This window comes from Podarcis raffonei, chromosome 10, assembly GCF_027172205.1.
Source record: "Podarcis raffonei isolate rPodRaf1 chromosome 10, rPodRaf1.pri, whole genome shotgun sequence".
Taxonomy (NCBI): domain Eukaryota; kingdom Metazoa; phylum Chordata; class Lepidosauria; order Squamata; family Lacertidae; genus Podarcis; species Podarcis raffonei.
The window spans coordinates 12,506,021-12,523,561 of NC_070611.1; positions in this window are offsets into that span (position 1 = coordinate 12,506,021).

The window sequence follows — 17,541 nt, forward strand, 5'->3', positions numbered from 1 at the left end:
AAGGTATTTTATTACCTATAGGTGGAATTCAGTATCACATTCTTTCCATTGTTCCATCTGCACAAGCATTCCACCTTGCTGGATGGAATGATACCCCCTTCCCCATGTGCTTTTCTGCCCCCCCAACCTCCCAATAGCTAATTTTGGGTGGCCATGCAGGGGGAGAGTTCAGAAACAACAAAATTGGTTGTTTATAACAGAGTTACTACCTTGGAAACTGGATCTACTCAGCCCCTTCACCACCTGTTTTGTCTCACTAAGGGTGACCCCTGACCTTTAGGTCTAGTCGTGGACGACTCTGGGGTTGCGGCGTTCATCTCGCTTTACTGGCCAAGGGAGCCGGAGTACAGCTTCTGGGTCATGTGGCCCGCACATAAATAGGTACCACTCCGGCGGGAAGGTAAACGGTGTTTCTGTGCACTGCTCTGGTTTGCCAGAAGTGGCTTAGTCATGTTGGCCACATGACCTGGAAGCTGTACGCCAGCTCCCTTGGCCAATAAAGTGAGATGAGCACCGCAACCCCAGAGTCGGCCATGACTGGACCTAATGGTCAGGGGTTGCATTAGTCTCAACCCTGCCCTCTATTAACTGGGAGCATGAAGGGTTGCTTATACCCAGAAGAAGGCTGGGGGGAAGCCCCATTGTGCAAGTGGAAGTTCTTGCACAGGGCTTCAGCTTATGGGGCGGGTTAGGTGAATCATGCCCCATGTCTCTAAGCATGTGCTGTATTACTGAGCTGTGGCTTTTCAGTCATGTGCGTTCTCTCTCTCTCTCTCTCTCTCTCTCTCTCTCTCTCTCTCTCTCTCCAGCACCATTACTTTGCCCTTCTCTGATCCAATTTGCACTTCTGCTGAATTTCAAGGGTTCAGCTGATTTGCATGATCTGCACGGCAGATGGGTGCATTTGGTTGAATAATCATAGCGTTGCTGTCCGTGGTGGTGTGCCAAGCCCAGTGTTGATGCTTGGATCAAACTAAGGGAAACAGATCCTCTTTAAACTGGCATAACTTGTCCTTGTTCATTCTGTAAGAGACCTGGCTCATGTTATGACCCTTCAGGTGCCCTGCTCAGCAAATGCTTTGACAATGCTTCAAAAGTCTACAAAGGCCTATTGACCACACCCTGATTTGACTTTGTTTGTTCTTAGTGATGTCACTACAGAACCAAATGCCTGAATTTTCTTGATTGCTCTTCAACAATATGCTACAGGAAATTCAGTTTAGCCCATCCCTTTGGCCTAGACAAACCAAATTGATACATGATCACATGTGCTGGACCCAGGGGTAAACCCAAGCAACGTGGTCCAGGTCCAGTCCCAAATCCAAGGGTTCCACGAAGAGTCAGTCTGACAGGGTCAAGGCAGGAAACCAGGCTAAGTCAGGCACAGGGTCACAGGCAGGTTCTGGCAAACAGCACAAAGTGCTCATCAGATCCTCTGTGAGGTCCAACGCACCCAGGCAAACTGATATTTCATTACTCTTCTCAAAGACACACTATTTGCCCCCCTGCTTCACATTTTGTCATACTGTCTGTTTGCATGTAAACTTTGACACTTCAGGGACACACATTGAGATCCTGGCTTACTGGAAACCGCCTCAAATGTTGGCTGTCAGGAGATGACAGCCAGCCTCATGGAGATTGTCAAACCAACTTCCAACCAGCACTCTGCTCCCCATCAATCAGACCTGTATGATGAGGCACCACCTCTACAGGTTTCCGGATTCATCAAACTGAATTCCTGGAATAGCATCAGCAAGGAACTCTCCATTGTTTGACCTGCAGAAATGCAGCCATGCCCGTAGTAATATTGTAGCAACTGCTAATTAGACTGCCTAGTTGGAGCATGACAGGAGAGGAGGCATAATGTATTGCTGCTAATCAGTAAACATTATGGTGCTAATATAATCTCTCTTCAAGTATTCTCAGTGCAACATATGCTGCATTAGTAGCAGATGTCACCATTTCTGAAATGGATGTTACATAACACAAGGGGGCAAGGATTGAGTAGCTATGGTACTTGAAGATATCCCCTAAAGACTGGATCCTTTCCATTGCTACACCGGAAAGCTACAACCAGTATAACAAGCTATATCTGAGCACCTAATCTAAGGTGACGCAGGGTACAATTTCTAAGGGAGATTGGCTCCTACTGCCGAGACTACATTGACATTGCTTGCGCTTGTTGTTCAGATCACTTTTCAAACTGATCCTCAGTGTACTCTTGTACTGATGTGGCCCAATTAGGATTGAACTTGGCTTGCCATAGAAGTTTGGATGGTTCCATTTCCCACACTTTCTATTTGTGACATCTGGAACCTGCTGGGACTCAAAACTCTTCAAAGGTCAACATTTCACAACAAGCCTGGTGAAGACTAGAGGGGGGTGAAAATGGGAGAAAAACTGTGATCCCTCCAAGTCCAATGGCCAGCATGGTCAGGGCAGGTGTCAGTGATGAAACACAAACAATTGCATGCAGAAGGTTCCAGGCTTTATTTCTGGAACATACAGTTTAAAATAATTTCAGATTTCAGGATTCAGCCCATCTTTCGAGGACTTGGAGAATTACCGCTGGTTGGAGTACACAGACAGGCCAGATGAACCAAGGGTCTGATGATAACAAAATAGCTTCATATACAAAATGATGCCATTTGCCCTACATTCAGGTCCAAGACACAGACTTTGATGATTATGGAAGCCGCCCAGAGTGGCTGGGGAGGCCCAGCCAGATGGGCGGGGTATAAATAATAAATTATTATTATTATTATTATTATATGTCACTCCATTTGCAGAAGATGGGGGGACGGACGACCCTGAGCACCTTCTTCTACACAGCCTGACCTGAGCACCCTTGTCTTCAGACGCCGGGGAAGACTCCTCTGTAGTTTCTCCTGCCCCACAGCCAAGTAGGAACATTCAACTTCAAAATCAGCTGTGGGCCCTTTTTAAGGATTGCAGACAGCTCTTTGAGGGACTTGCCAGTTATATTAAGCTTTCAGATGACTCCAGTCCTTTGCTGAAGCAACATCTTTCATAGTTCAGCCAGCAAGGCCCAGAGTCTTTCCTTTCCTGGATTTGACCTGACCGCACCCTGACTGGGAGAAGCTCTGATACTTGCTATCACTTTCCCTGAGAGTCCCAAGAGCCTTGCAAAGTTGGACTGAAGGTGGACAACTTCCATGATGGCTAAGAAGTGGGCCAGTTTGTTCATTTTCAAGGGAGACCTTTATATGGTTCAAAGCAATAGGGTCACATAAAGGTTTTGTGGTTCGGTTAATAGGGCAATTGCCTGCCACCCAATAAAGGAGCTACTATAACATAAACATTTGTACTGGGACATTAAATGGGAAGCGAAGAAGTAATAAAGGGCAGCAAAATATTAGCAGGAATAAGGAGGAGAGATCTGCTAGGAAACAATTTAATAGTATGAGCCGCTATAATCCTTTAATTTTCAGGAAAGAACATTTTCTTCATGGGCAACACAACCCATGACAGCCTGACCTATATTTGGATTAGAAAATCAGGACTTCTAGTTCAGGAGATGTATCTTGCAGGGAGTCCTGGCCTCGGTGTTTTTCTGTGCAGAAATCAGCCACCGGATACGTGCTATTTATTTTAGGGGGCAAAATATTTGATCCCTACTGTGTGCCACTGCTGCTATCCTCAAAATCAACAGTGCTTGTAATTGTGAAATACACAAGGGAGTAAAGAGAAGATGGATGGGTAGCTTCTACATCAAGGATTCGACTAGTTTTAAATACCTGGTCTCAAAAGTATTACAAGGATTGAGTAATACAAGTCCCACAATTAATTTGTAACCTGCTTCGAATTTCTGTTTTGAAAGAAAAGTGGGGTACACATTTCTAAAGTAACTTACCACCTCTGTGAAAGCATCTCCTTCTAGGGCAGATTTGATTGTGCAGATCTCACACTAAACCATGGTTTGTTTTCTTTTTCTGTGGCTAAGCATTACCTCTGAATATCTATATGATGTTTAAGGATCGGCTATGAATCAGAATATGAACCCAAGATCTAAGGTGGTGACAAGCTCCTCAGTCTCCGCTTTCAAGCTGGCAAGCCTATCTAGCAGTATCCTTTTGTACAAATTCTTCCAAATTTCATGAATAAGTTTTCCAGCCCCTCTCCACAAGAGCCTCTCCTCTACCTGAAATATACTGATAACGTCTTTAGCATGGGAAGGAGGCCACAGAGAAGTTCAACCAGGTAAACAACTTCCACTCCATCATCAAGTTGAGCCTAGACCAGTCCACAAAGCAGGCTCATTTCTGGAGATTACTCTGCAACTACACAATAGAGATATAAGCACCACCTTACATTGGAAGCTTATTGACCACTACTGAAATCTGAAGGCTGCTAGCTTCCACCCAGAATACACTACAAAATCAATTGTCTACAGAAAAGCCTTATGATGCATTGCAACTGTTCCAGTTTGTTAGACACCAGGATTACTTAAGAATCTGCGCCAAACATGTCTTAGTTTACAACACCAATCCAATTGAGTGAAAAAGTATATTAGCAAGGCCAGACTCATATCCAGGAATAATCTACTACAGGACAGAATCAGAAAGTGACAGAACACCACTTGTCATCACCTATAGCTCTCAGATTGATCGGATCTGAATTTAGTGGTTCTTGTGCTATATTGCTTATTGCAGTTTTGCAGTGTTCAATTATTATTGTGAATATAGTCATACCTCGGAAGTCAAATGGAATCTGTTCCAGAAGTCCATTCAACTTCCGAAATATTCTGAAAACGAGGTGTGGCTTCCAGTTGGTTTCCGATTGTGCAGGCACCCTGGAAACACTTGTGGAAGCCGTGCTGGACGTTAGGATTCCAAAATAAATTTGGAAACTGGAACACTCACTTCCTGTTTTAAATCATTCGGGAGCTAGAACGTTTTACTCCCAAGACGTTCGGGAGCCAAGGTACGACTGTAGTGGTATTTTCACTGAGTTGTAAATCGCCCCAGACTCCTTCTAAAGGAAGGGTGGTATTTAAACATAAGCAATCAATAACTGAAAATAAATACAGTGGTACCTCGCAAGACGAATGCCTCGTAAGACGAAAAACTTGCAAGCCGAAAGAGTTTTTTGAGTTGCTTCGCAAGACGAATTTCCCTATGGGCTTGCTTCGCAAGACGAAAATGTCTTGCAAGTTTGTTTCCTTTTTCTTAAAACCGTTAATACCCAGGGAATCCGTGCTTCGCATGATGAAAAATTCGCAAGACGAAAAAACTCGCAGAATGAATTAATTAAGCAATCAATAACTGAAAATAAATAAGGATCTGCAGCCCACCCTCAGCAATGAGAATTCCCTCCCACAGAACTTGAATGCTAATATTTTCATTGCATGCTACCCACCAGGAAAATGAGGCTACATCTCTTTCTTTGGCGATCACTTGTAGCAGAGTAAGATTGTCATCCATAAACATGGTTTTAACAATGAGTCCGTAAGTGACTGTGGAGGCCAATTCTAGATTCACACGTCCTTCCACAGTGGGGACATTGGTTTCCAGGCGGGAGTTGATCACGGTGTGGATTTGCCAAGCGTGCCATTCTCTTAGTACATTTCTCCCTTTCATCCTGAGTTTGAGTGTCTTCAAAGCCCATGACACCTTTGGTAAAGGCTGTTCTCCAACTGGAGCGCTCGCAGGCCAGTGTTTCCCAGTTGTTGGTGTTTATACTACATTTTTTAAGATTTGTCTTGAGACAGTCTTTAAGCCTCTTTTGTTGACCACCATTATTACACTTCCCATTTTTAAGTTCGGAATAGAATAGTTGCTTTGGAAGATCATTAGGCATCTGCACAACACGACCAGTCCAACGAAGTTGATGTTGAAGAATCATTGTTTCGACACTGGTGATCTTTGCTTCTTCCAGTACAGTGGTATTAGTTCCCATGTCTTCCCAAGTGATGTGTAAAATACCAACATGAATTTTAGACCTTGCAACAAACCCATTCTGCCCTCCTATGTCCTCAGGCAGCCTGATTACAGGACCTAATGATGTCAGCCACAACATCAAGGGTTCCTACACCTGCTCATTTCCCAAGGTGATCTACAGCAATGCCCTTCCACATTCCACATAGGAGAAACAAGCCAGCCTCTATACACAAGAATAAATGGGCAGAAAGGGCGATATTCAGAAACCAGCAGGAGAACATTTCAACCTCCCAGGAGACACTCCTGCTGACCTTAAAGTAGAGAGTTTGAACAAAAGAACTTCAAAGAAAGTCTCCAGCATGAAACTGATGAATTATAACTTAGGAAGTTTAGTTCTATTGCCCGTGGCCTGAATTGAAATAATGGGTTGGGGTTTTTTTGCCACTCCAGGGGTTAATTAGCACACCAATCCCAGGGTGCATCTAGAGTACTTTGTGGATGGCCACTATAATTATTTTATATACATTTGAGCTTTAATGTCATTGTTTGTCCTTTTGCATTCCATTTTCCAAAAGGGTAGAAGCCAAACCCTTAAAGATATTTCAAAATGTGGCATCCTTTCTGCTTTGGATTTTCCCTTAATTTGATTGGCATTAAGTAATACTCTCTCCCCTATTTTAAATTGTGAAGTGTCCCTTCTCTTTTAATTTCCCAATCAGCTATAATTTGTGGATGTTATTAAACCACTTCAATATTCTGATTAAAGAATTTATTAATATATAATTTCCTTTTTTTGTAAATAAAAGGAGAGTATACATATTTATGTGGCTTCTACAGGAAAAAAAAATGTTGTGGGTGATACTAACTTAATAATTATAATTATTTCTAGAAAACAGCCCAAGCCTTTCTGTGGCTGCACACAATTTTTAAACCACACTTGAAGCATTTTCTGTCCCTCGAGAAATTCTGGACACTTCACAAAGTTACAGTTCACAGGTATCCTTAACAAACTTCAGTGCCTGGAATTATTTGAGGAGAAAACTGTGCTTTGAATGTGCTTTAAAGGTACAGTGGCACTTTGGTATTAGAACAGCTTAGTTTATGAACAACTTGGAAATAGAATGCTGCAAACCCAGAAGTAGGTGTTTTGCTTTGTGAACTTTGCCTTGGAAGCTGAACATGTTCCGCTTCCTGTTGAGTGTGTTCCGTTTGTAAACTGAGGGACCTGCAGCCTCGAAAATAAGGGATCAGCAGCCAAAATAAGGGATTTTCCCAGCACAGGTATGTTCAACTTCTGAGCCCCTCCGAGCCAAAGGCAGAAATTCCAGCCAGCAGCCAAACGAAGCCTCAAGCGGTGGTTCCCACAGCACAGCAACCCGGCAAAGGGGATGCAGCAAGGAAAACCACCGTCACCTCTCCGCTGGGAAGCGCTGAGCAAAGGCGAGTCCCCAGGCAATGCGGCCAATTTGATTGGCACAAGGCATGCAAGCTCCACCCCCCAGTCATTCTTAGACTCCTTATTGGGTGAGCAACGCAGCCAAGCAACACAGTTGGAGCCTCTCCCCTCCCTGGCCGGCAGGGAGGGAGGGAGAGGAGCTGCTTCCTTTGAAACCTGGGAAATTTTAGGGACATCATCAATAAGGGACAGCAGCAGGACAGAAGCTGGGATAAGGGACTTTCCTGCCAAATAAGGGACAGTTGACAGCTATGGATCTATCTAGTTCAGTATTGTTGACAACCTCTCCAGGGTTTCAGACAAGAGTCATTGCCAGCCAGTGATTAAACCTGGGATCTTCTATATGCAGAGAAGATACCCTACCCATTGAGCTACAGCCCTGGAGTTGCACTTCACCAATCCTGACCACTGGCCATCCTGTCTAGGGTTGGCCAGAGTTATATCCCAGCAAAGCATGGAAGACCACAAGTTCCCCTGTTTTTTTAAGCACAGAAGCATCTAGCCCTTGCCGAGATAGCTTCTGACTCTATTATACAGTAGAAGCAGATTAATCTGCACAAGTCTAGTTGAGTTTATTTCTAGAATATATCTTGGGACATTGGCACAAAAGGTGTTATATTGGCATCTCCTCCTGCAGTTTTATTGTGGTAATTTCAGCTTTGAGTAGTCAGGCAGAGGAACTCCATAAAAAAAATAAAATCCTAGGTTCATAATGCAGTTCTGAAATTCCTGCATTGCTTTCTGCATAAAGTCGGAACTGAAATTTCAATAAGATAACCTGGGAGCATTTAATTTTCTGCTTTTCTGCCTCTACTACCTTGACATAGCTATTCAGTTAGCTAATAAATGTCCAGCCTTGTAAACAGTCACATAATGTTCATAGCATATGAAGTCTCTGAGATATACAGAAGTGAAGAAAAGCATGCTGGGTGGACCTCTACGGTCCTATCAATGTTTTTTGTTGTTGTTGTCAATAGGATGTCAAATGGAAATGTACAAACCAAATTCCCTCCTTTTATTATACTAGAACTGCAGCTTTTTTTGAGTGGGTGGGAGGGGCTGAAGCGAGAAACCAGTTGAAGTGTGCAACTGTTTATCTATCTAAAAATTTAGCATCGAATAACCAGTAACTCCTTTTCAGATACATGGAGAGAAATCCTTCATTGTTCTGGGATGTGAAATTGGTAACTTGTGAAAACCAGAAATGAGATAAAAACTAATATATTGATTCCCAAGATCTAAGTGCTAACTCCAATGTCAGAATTAAAGTAGATGTGAAATTAAACACATCTTTGGGTCCCTTTCTTCTTCTTTTAACTATTAGTAGCCGTGCAGAAGACAATCCTGATCTCTGAGATGGAGTGTAATTCTTGTACCACTTCCCCACACAAAATCAAATCCTCATGGAACCTGCTGAAAATCAGAAAACATCAAGGGGGGAATTATTAAACCATGCCCTCCCCCCCAACACCACTGCCCTGATCCAGGTCAGATCCCATTGCAGTTGCTGCTAATTTTATTTATTTTTTAATACAATAAGGGAGGGAGCTCTGAAGCTTTGCAACTTTTACTCTGTAATAATGGAAGTGTGACTTTGGCTTGGGGGCGGGGGCTTCCCATGGTTGCAATGGCATTTTCTCATCCCTCCACCCTTCATTTCTTCCTTTGTGCCAAATTCTTCTGTGAAGAGCAGGCACGACACAATTTTGCCGTGTTTCACTTGTATAATTGACAGTTGCATAGCTCGAGCGTTGAGATGATCAAAGAAAACAGTTTAGGCTTTTGGAAATAAATGCAAATTGCATTGTGTCAAAAACAGAAGCTGTGTGTTTGGAAAGAAAGACTTTGGAGTTGGTTAACACAGTATCAGCATATATGGAAAATACGTAAGTGAACTGCAATGGAAACAAAAGGCAGAAGGCACTTTACCGAAGATGCTTGCCATAGTCATGGTTTCTAAGGTTTTGCTTTTGCTCGACAGATTTCAAAAATGTTTTTCTTTAATCCTACAATGGGTGACCTGTCCCTAGTGGATTAACTGAGCACACTTATTACCCATTCTCTCTCTCTCACACACACACCTGTAGAATAACAGGAAAAATTAAAGGGATAATTAATAGACATAGAACCCAGCTTGAATGCTTAGAACACATTTGCTTCCTCCAGTCTAATGTGTCAAAAACCTTCCCTATCTTAAATTTTGATGGGGGGAAATGTATTTCCAGTACTAGCCTTCAAATATATTATTTCCTTTGTTCAATGCTTGTTCTCTTTTCTATGTAGAAAAATTCTATTACCTACAATTGTGACCACCATGTGTATAGAACCAAAACTGAGAGGAACAGTCTCTTTCTTGTGGAGTCAGGACATCTGTCTATTAAAAATGTGAATATACCTTTAACCCATATGCCTAATAAAGAACTTGGCACACCAGGAAGTAGAAAAAAAAGATTGGTTTATTACACAGAAATGAAAAGAAGACAGAAGATATGGGTGCTTCTTTGGAAAGTGAGCTTACAAATATACAGGCAGCAAATAATCATTCACTTAATATACACTCCTTAATTCTATATAGTAAAAGAGTCCCTAACTACCCAATGCCAAGAGAAGACGAGTCACAATACTCACTAAAAAAAGAAAAATAAGGGAAGATTGCGGTATGCCTGATCTTAGCATAAGCAGAGTTCTAAGATTTGAGATCTGTCCCATCTGCAAGGATTAAGCTCTCCCCTTCAAAATCCTATGCCAAAAGCAATAGAGTCTTTCACCATTTCCTTAGGTCCATGGTCCAGTGAAGTGTAGAGATGATACTTTAGATCATCAAGGAGCAAAGAGGGGGTCCCATTGGAACTAACTAACCACTGAAAACCTGGGCTTTAAGTATCCTTTGATTCTTTCTATTACGAAGGAAGGGGACTTCCTTAGTGAGTGAATAACAGGACACAGAATCCTTTGAAATGTGGTTTGTTTCTTTTAGTATTTTGTGAGATAGGTTTGAAGAGAAGAGGACAAGACCTCAATTTTGGAAAGACCTCATCTTTGTCTCTTTAGTTCCTGAAACCATAAAGGAAGAACACAATGGAAAAGCAGGAGGCTTGTACTTTTCGTTATCAGTTCTCACCAGGACAACCAACTGAACAGGCACACAGGTCACCGGATCACATTCTTACTCCACTGCGATGAGATGTGTTGTAATTCTAGTGGCTATATCTAAATGGGCACCTATACATATGAATTAGCATATGCATTTTATGCAAATGTGTGCTCCCTTTTCTGTTGATGCACTTCCATTTCATTGGTCAATAGCCAGACCATCCTTCAAATCTGATGGTGCCTACAGAGCAAACAACACCAGTACATCTGTATGTTTACAGAGTGCTACTCATGCACTTTAAGGGGACGCAGGTGGCGCTGTGGGTTAAACCACTGTGCCATTAGGGCTTGCTGATTGAAAGGTCGGCAGTTCGAATCCCTGCAATGGGGTGAGCTCCCGTTGCTCTGTCCCAGCTCCTGCCAACCTAGCAGTTTGAAAGCACAACAGCGCAAGTAGATAAATAGGTACTGCTCCAGCAGGAAGGGAAACAGCATTTCTGTGCACTGCTCTGGCTTCGCCAGAAGCAGCTTAGTCATGCTAGCCACATGACCCGGAAAAAACTGTCTGCGGAATAAGAAGAAAAAGAGTTTGGATTTGATATCCCGCTTTATCACTACCCGAAGGAGTCTCAAAGCAGCTAACATTCTCCTTTCCCTTCCTCCCCCACAACAAACACTCTGTGAGGTGAGTGGGGCTGAGAGACATCAGAGAAGTGTGGATGGCCCAAGGTCACCCAGCAGCTGCTTCTGGAGGAGCGGAGACGCGAACCCGGTTCCCCAGATTACGAGTCTATCACTCTTAACCACTACACCACACTGGCAAATGCTGGCTCCCTCGGCCATTAAAGAGAGATGAGCGCCACAACCCCAGAGTCGTTTGCTACTGGACTTAATTGTCAGGGGTCCCTTTACCTTTACCCATGTATTTATTCATGCTGTCATTCTTAAGTTGCATCCTGTGCCTACTCATAGAAGTGGCAAAGCTACTCCGAAGACGTGTGTATCTATCTGAATCCTGCTATACAAAGTTCTTCATAAACAAGAACAATATAGTTAATCCACCCTGTATGTTCTCCCGCTTTTCATATTTCTCACTCTTACAGCTCCTCACAAGCCTAACTTGATCTGAACTAATCCACTTGTACCTTAAGGCTTTGATTGAAGCCTGAGCGAGTTAGCTGGGACATGTTTATGAAACTGCCATTTATTAAAGTCTCTCCTCACCTCCAGCTAAACTGCAGCTTTATGAAGGGAAAATATCTCTTCTTCCTATCCAAACTCCAGAAATAATATACTGATATGAAGAGGCCATATTAATTTCTCAGTGCATAAAGTGGGCAGGTGTTCTTTATGGTAGAGTTCTACTAATTTAACCTTTATAAAAATGCATATAATAAAAAAGTTCCCTATGTTATTGTTATATTTTAAAAAAAACCAAAACCCTTTAATAACAAAGGCTACTCCTTTCCCACCCAAGCATTTTTTAATGAGGATGTTCATTAGCATGAGAGTCTATTGTGGTGCTGACTGCAGGTCCAGCAACAGCAGTTGGCAATGTGGGGCAGGTGCAAATGTCCAATATCACCATAGGGCCCACTCAGGCACAGCAGCACCAGGCAGCGCAATTTGGCAGGTGACCCAGCACTGCCCCCTAGCTGCTGCCCTCTCATGCTGCCATCCATGATGACACTTCCACCTTTTCTGCCAGTGTTATCTCCTTCTCCTCTTCTCCACAAAGGTGGGGGGCGAATCCTGCTCAGCCACCAAAAGTGGACTCAGGGATGGGTTGACAATAGGAAGGAGCTAAGCCATCCCTGGGCATAGAGGAGACTCCTAGAAATATGTGTTGCTGAAGGCTGATACAATTGGGCTAGGGATGCAAGGGGGCAGTGATTTCTATCCCACCAGCAATGCTTCTGTTCCACTGCAGTTCGGCTTCCAATATAACCTGTGCTATTCATTTATTTTTTTTGCTATCTGACACTAATATAATTAACTTCAGTGCATTTCAGTGGAAGGAAAATGAGGGGGAAAACAATGCAGAAAATGACCGTAATTATTTATGTAATGTTTGTGAACTAAAAAACGATAGTGGATACTGCTTTTATTCACTTGTGTGATTTCCATTCCTGACCGCAGGTGAATATGTGAATTTCCACTCCCATGACCATTTCCAATGGAGTTCTCCAACATTCCTACTCTGGAGATGAATCAGCCACCACCATCTCTCTCTGGGCGGCTGATTCATCTCCAGATTATAAAGGTAAAGGGACCCCTGACCATTAGGTCCAGTCGTGGCCGACTCTGGGGTTGCGGCACTCATCTCGCTTTATTGGCCGAGGGAGCCGGCGTACAGCTTCCGGGTCATGTGGCCAGCATGACTAAGCTGCTTCCGGTGAACCAGAGCAGCACACGGAAACACTGTTTACCTTCGCGCCAGAGTGGTACCTATTTATCTACTTGCACTTTGGCGTGCTTTCGAACTGCTAGGTTGGCAGAAGCAGGGACCGAGCAACGGGAGCTCACCCCATCCTGGGGATTCGAACCACCGGCCTTCTGATTGGCAAGCCCTAGGCTCCGAGGTTTAACCCACAGCACCACCCGTGTCCCTAGAGTATAAAACAGACTAAAAACAATCATTGTAACGCCGCAAAATAAAAAAGCAATATAAAACCAGCAGACAATACAAGCAAAAAATCAAGCACCTTAGATTAACAGCAACGTAGAGAGGAATGTACAGCAATGTAGAGACGACAAGGCTGTATTTTGTCTCCCTGCTTATTTAACTTATATGCAGAACTCATCATGCGAAAGGCTGGGCTGGATGAATACCTAGCCGGAATTAAGATCACCGGAAGAAATATCAACAACCTCAGATATGCAGATGACACAACCTTGATGGCAGAAAGTGAGGAGGAATTAAAGAACCTTTTAATGAGGGTGAAAGAGGAGAGCGCAAAATATGGTCTGAAGCTCAACATCAAAAAAAACGAAGATCATGGCCACTGGTCCCATCACCTCCTGGCAAATAGAAGGGGAAGAAATGGAGGCAGTGAGAGATTTTACTTTCTTGGGCTCCATGATCACTGCAGATGGTGACAGCAGCCACGAAATTAAAAGACGCCTGCTTCTTGGGAGAAGGGCAATGACAGGCCTAGACAGCATCTTGAGAAGTAGAGACGTCACCTTGCCAACAAGGTTCGTATAGTTAAAGCTATGGTTTTCCCAGTAGTGATGTATGGAAGTGAGAGCTGGACCATAAAGAAGGCTGATCGCCGAAGAATTGATGCTTTTGAATTATGGTGCTGGAGGAGACTCTTGAGAGTCCCATGGACTGCAAGAAGATCAAACCTCTCCATTCTTAAGGAAATCAGCCCTGAGTGCTCACTGGAAGGACAGATCATGAAGCTGAGGCTCCAGTACTTTGGCCACCTCATGAGAAGAGAAGACTCCCTGGAGAAGACCCTGATGTTGGGAAAGCACAAGGAGAAGGGGGCGACAGAGGACGAGATGGTTAGACAGTGTTCTCAAAGATACAAACATGAGTCTGACCAAACTGAGGGAGGCAGTGGAAGATAGGAGTGCCTGGCGTGCTCTGGTCCATGGGGTCACGAAGAGTCGGACACGACTAAACGACTAAACAGCAACAGAGAGGATTTAAATGGGTAGGAAGAGACAAAGGTCTTTGCCTGTCATCAAAATGACATCGACGTACATGCCAGGTTAGCATTCTCTGGGAGAGCACCCCATTGTCAGGCTTTGCCACCACCAAGTGGGCCTTTGTCCATAGCCACTTAACACATATCAGGTGGCAGAAGCAGGCAAAGAATGGCAGGTATATGAGGAGAAAAGCATCCCTTTTTGTATCCTCGTCCTAAGCCATGAAGGGCAGAAACATCACTTTAAATTCAACCAAAAAATGAGCTCCAAGGACCAGTGTTGTCCCTTAGAGATGGGAGAGGAGAATCAGGGGAGGAGGAGGAGAACTACTGCCACCGCAGGTTGGAACATCTAGAAAGGGATGACTGAAGGACATCTTTTTGAGCAACATCTCCTCCCACTGTCTGCACATCAAATCTGAACATAGGTGTTTATTTTCCAAGCTAAGGAGCATTCAGGATGAAACCTTAAAGCTAAACTTCCATAACCTGTTGCCAATATATGGGCAGGACACAGCAGATCAATTCGCATGCTTAGCTTGGTGATCGCTCCTCACCATTAGTGGAAGGTGCCAGATCGTTCTGCTTCAAATTGAAGTACTGTCTGTCACTAAATGGTCACTTTCAGGAGCAAAGTGTACATCCTGAATTCACTTCAAGACCAGTTTTAATTCAGGCTCATTTGGGTTTGACCGGAAACAATGTGTAAGCCATGAAGGTCACCTGGTGACCTTCGGCCAACCACTGCCTCAGCCAAACTTACCACATAGAGTATTTATGAGGATAAAATGGAGCGGGAGAGAATAATGTACACCACCTTGAGCTCCTTGGAGGATAGGTGGGATATGAATATAATAAAATATAACAACAGCAGCAGCAGCTGCCATCTTTGGGGGGGAAAAGACTCCAGGATAGAAGGACCATGGACATTTTCTTGAAAATAAAATGCCAAGGGTTCTGCTCTGCTTTGCCTTATGCCCTCAGAGGGAACCATGGTTCACTCAGTGAGGACAAAAAAAATATTTGCTTACCAGAGGAATTCATCCAACTTTTTTACTAGCTCCTTTGTGCCGCAGCCACAGCCGAAAGGTCTGCTCATCTGCAGAAGGTGGCAAACGTAACCTATCGCCCTAACGCTTTTGAGAGCATTGACTCGATTTCTTAAATGTTGCACTGGACCTATTGTGTCTTTTGTCCAGTATATCTATCCCCACAGTGATGTGTTTCGTTTCTCTCTCATCTCACATTAATTGCTCCTTCATTATTGTTCCCTCTTGAAAAGCTGTGCTGAAAAGAACAGGGGCTAATGAAAAATGAGTAATCAATTTCTGTAATTAAAAAAGAAAATCTATACACCTCTCCGTTGAAGAAAGGCTGCTCCAGTTAAAATTATTCTTGGAGAGAGGTTGTTTACTTACTCGGGCGCCCCACTGTTTTAAATGATTTGATGTAACTATCTAATGATTAAAACCCCTGTGTGTCCTTTCATCTTTTGGAAAGGGGATTGTTCGTTTTGTACCACAAAACAATGCTTGATATTGGAATCCAGGATGTAGATAAGCTTCTATAATTAGTACTTAAGCTGTGACTTGTACAAAATATTGAATATAGTACGGAAATGAAAAGGGGGTACATTGCATAGAAATCAACTGACCTCCAGTGCAATGTGCTGGGCTCTTTTGGGGTATATGTCACACACTTCTTTTCTTTTGTTAAAAAATAATTTGTTTATTTAATTAACTGATTGGATTTATATGCCCACTTTTATTTCATCGTTGAACCGAAGGTAATATCCATGTGGTTCTCCCATCATCTCCCATCCAGGCCTAGATCTGCTTAGCTACAACCAGGTGGGAGTTTCCAGTGCCTTCAGAGTTCAGGTCATGCTCTGGGTATCAAAAGAAGGGAGCACATACATGCAGACACACCTTTGCCAAGGAAATTGTGACAGTGTCATCATGGCTAGTTAACTAATTATGGCAGAGCGTGGGTGGGAACGTGCATTTAGAGGTATATCAAAATGATCATCCTTCTGAAATTAAGGCAGTACAAAGACAGCATCCACATTTGAATGAACATCAAATGCAGATGTCACCCATCTGCAATCTTTCAATGGGATGATAATTCAGATGCACAACCAATGCTCATCCCTATCCATTGCTGTAGCTAGTAATGAATAGCTATGTATATCTGGGGCTGGAGTAGTGATATATGGAAGTGAGAGCTGGACCATAAAGAAGGCTGATCGCCGAAGAATTGATGCTTTTGAATTCTGGTGCTGGAGGAGACTCTTGAGAGTCCCATGGACTGCAAGAAGATCAAACGTATCCATTCTGAAGGAAATCAGCCCTGAGTGCTCACTGGAAGGACAGATCGTGAAGCTGAGGGTCCAATACTTTGGCCACCTCATGAGAAGAGAAGACTCCCTGGAAAAGACCCTGATGTTGGGAAAGATGGAGGGCACAAGGAGAAGGGGACGACAGAGGATGAGATGGTTGGATGGTGTTCTTGAAGCTACCAGCATGAGTTTGATCAAACTGCGGGAGGCAGTGGAGGACAGAAGTGCCTGGCGTGCTCTGGTCCATGGGGTCACAAAGAGTCGGACACGACTAAACGACTAAACAACAACAACAACATCTGGGGCTGGACCAATTCCATTCAGTTCAGGTGAATAATGGAACCAATAGTATCATACAATACATCTTGGCAAGAAGGAGAGTATCTCTCACTGAAGAAGTGTGCATGCACACGAAAGCTCATACCAAGAACTAACTTAGTTGGTCTTTAAGGTGCTACTGGAAGGAAAAAAAAATTTTTGTTTTGAAAAGTGAGGGTAATGTAAGGTCATCATTAGTCCTAGCTCTGTGTTGTCAGATCTGATTGGCTATATGGCACCATGACCTTATCACAGCCACAACATGATTCCATATACAGCGGTACCTTGGGTTAAGTACTTAATTCATTCTGGAGGTCCGTTCTTAACCTGAAACTGTTCTTAACCTGAAGACCACTTTAGCCAATGGGGCCTCCTGCTGCCGCCGCACCACCAGAGCACAATTTCTGTTCTCATCTTGAAGCAAAGTTCTTAACCCGAGGTAATGTTTCTGGGTTAGCAGAGTCTGTAACCTGAAGCGTATGTAACCTGAAGCGTATGTAACCCAAGGTACCACTGTAATCTGGCTTTGCATCAGAGAAGTAAGAAATCACATGAATTGCAGTGAAGCCACAAAAGACCCATTGATGTATGTGGCTATTCAAAAAATTCTTTCACATGCCTCAAGAGTCAAATGTTCATCTCAAAAATATTTGAATGTGGATTTTTCTTCTTCTGCCCAGCTACTTTCATGTATGCATGCCATCGACTGTGTTCTAGAAGGCATTTGACTGAGACATGAATATTTCAAATTTTGCCCCCAAATACTGTACAGACAAA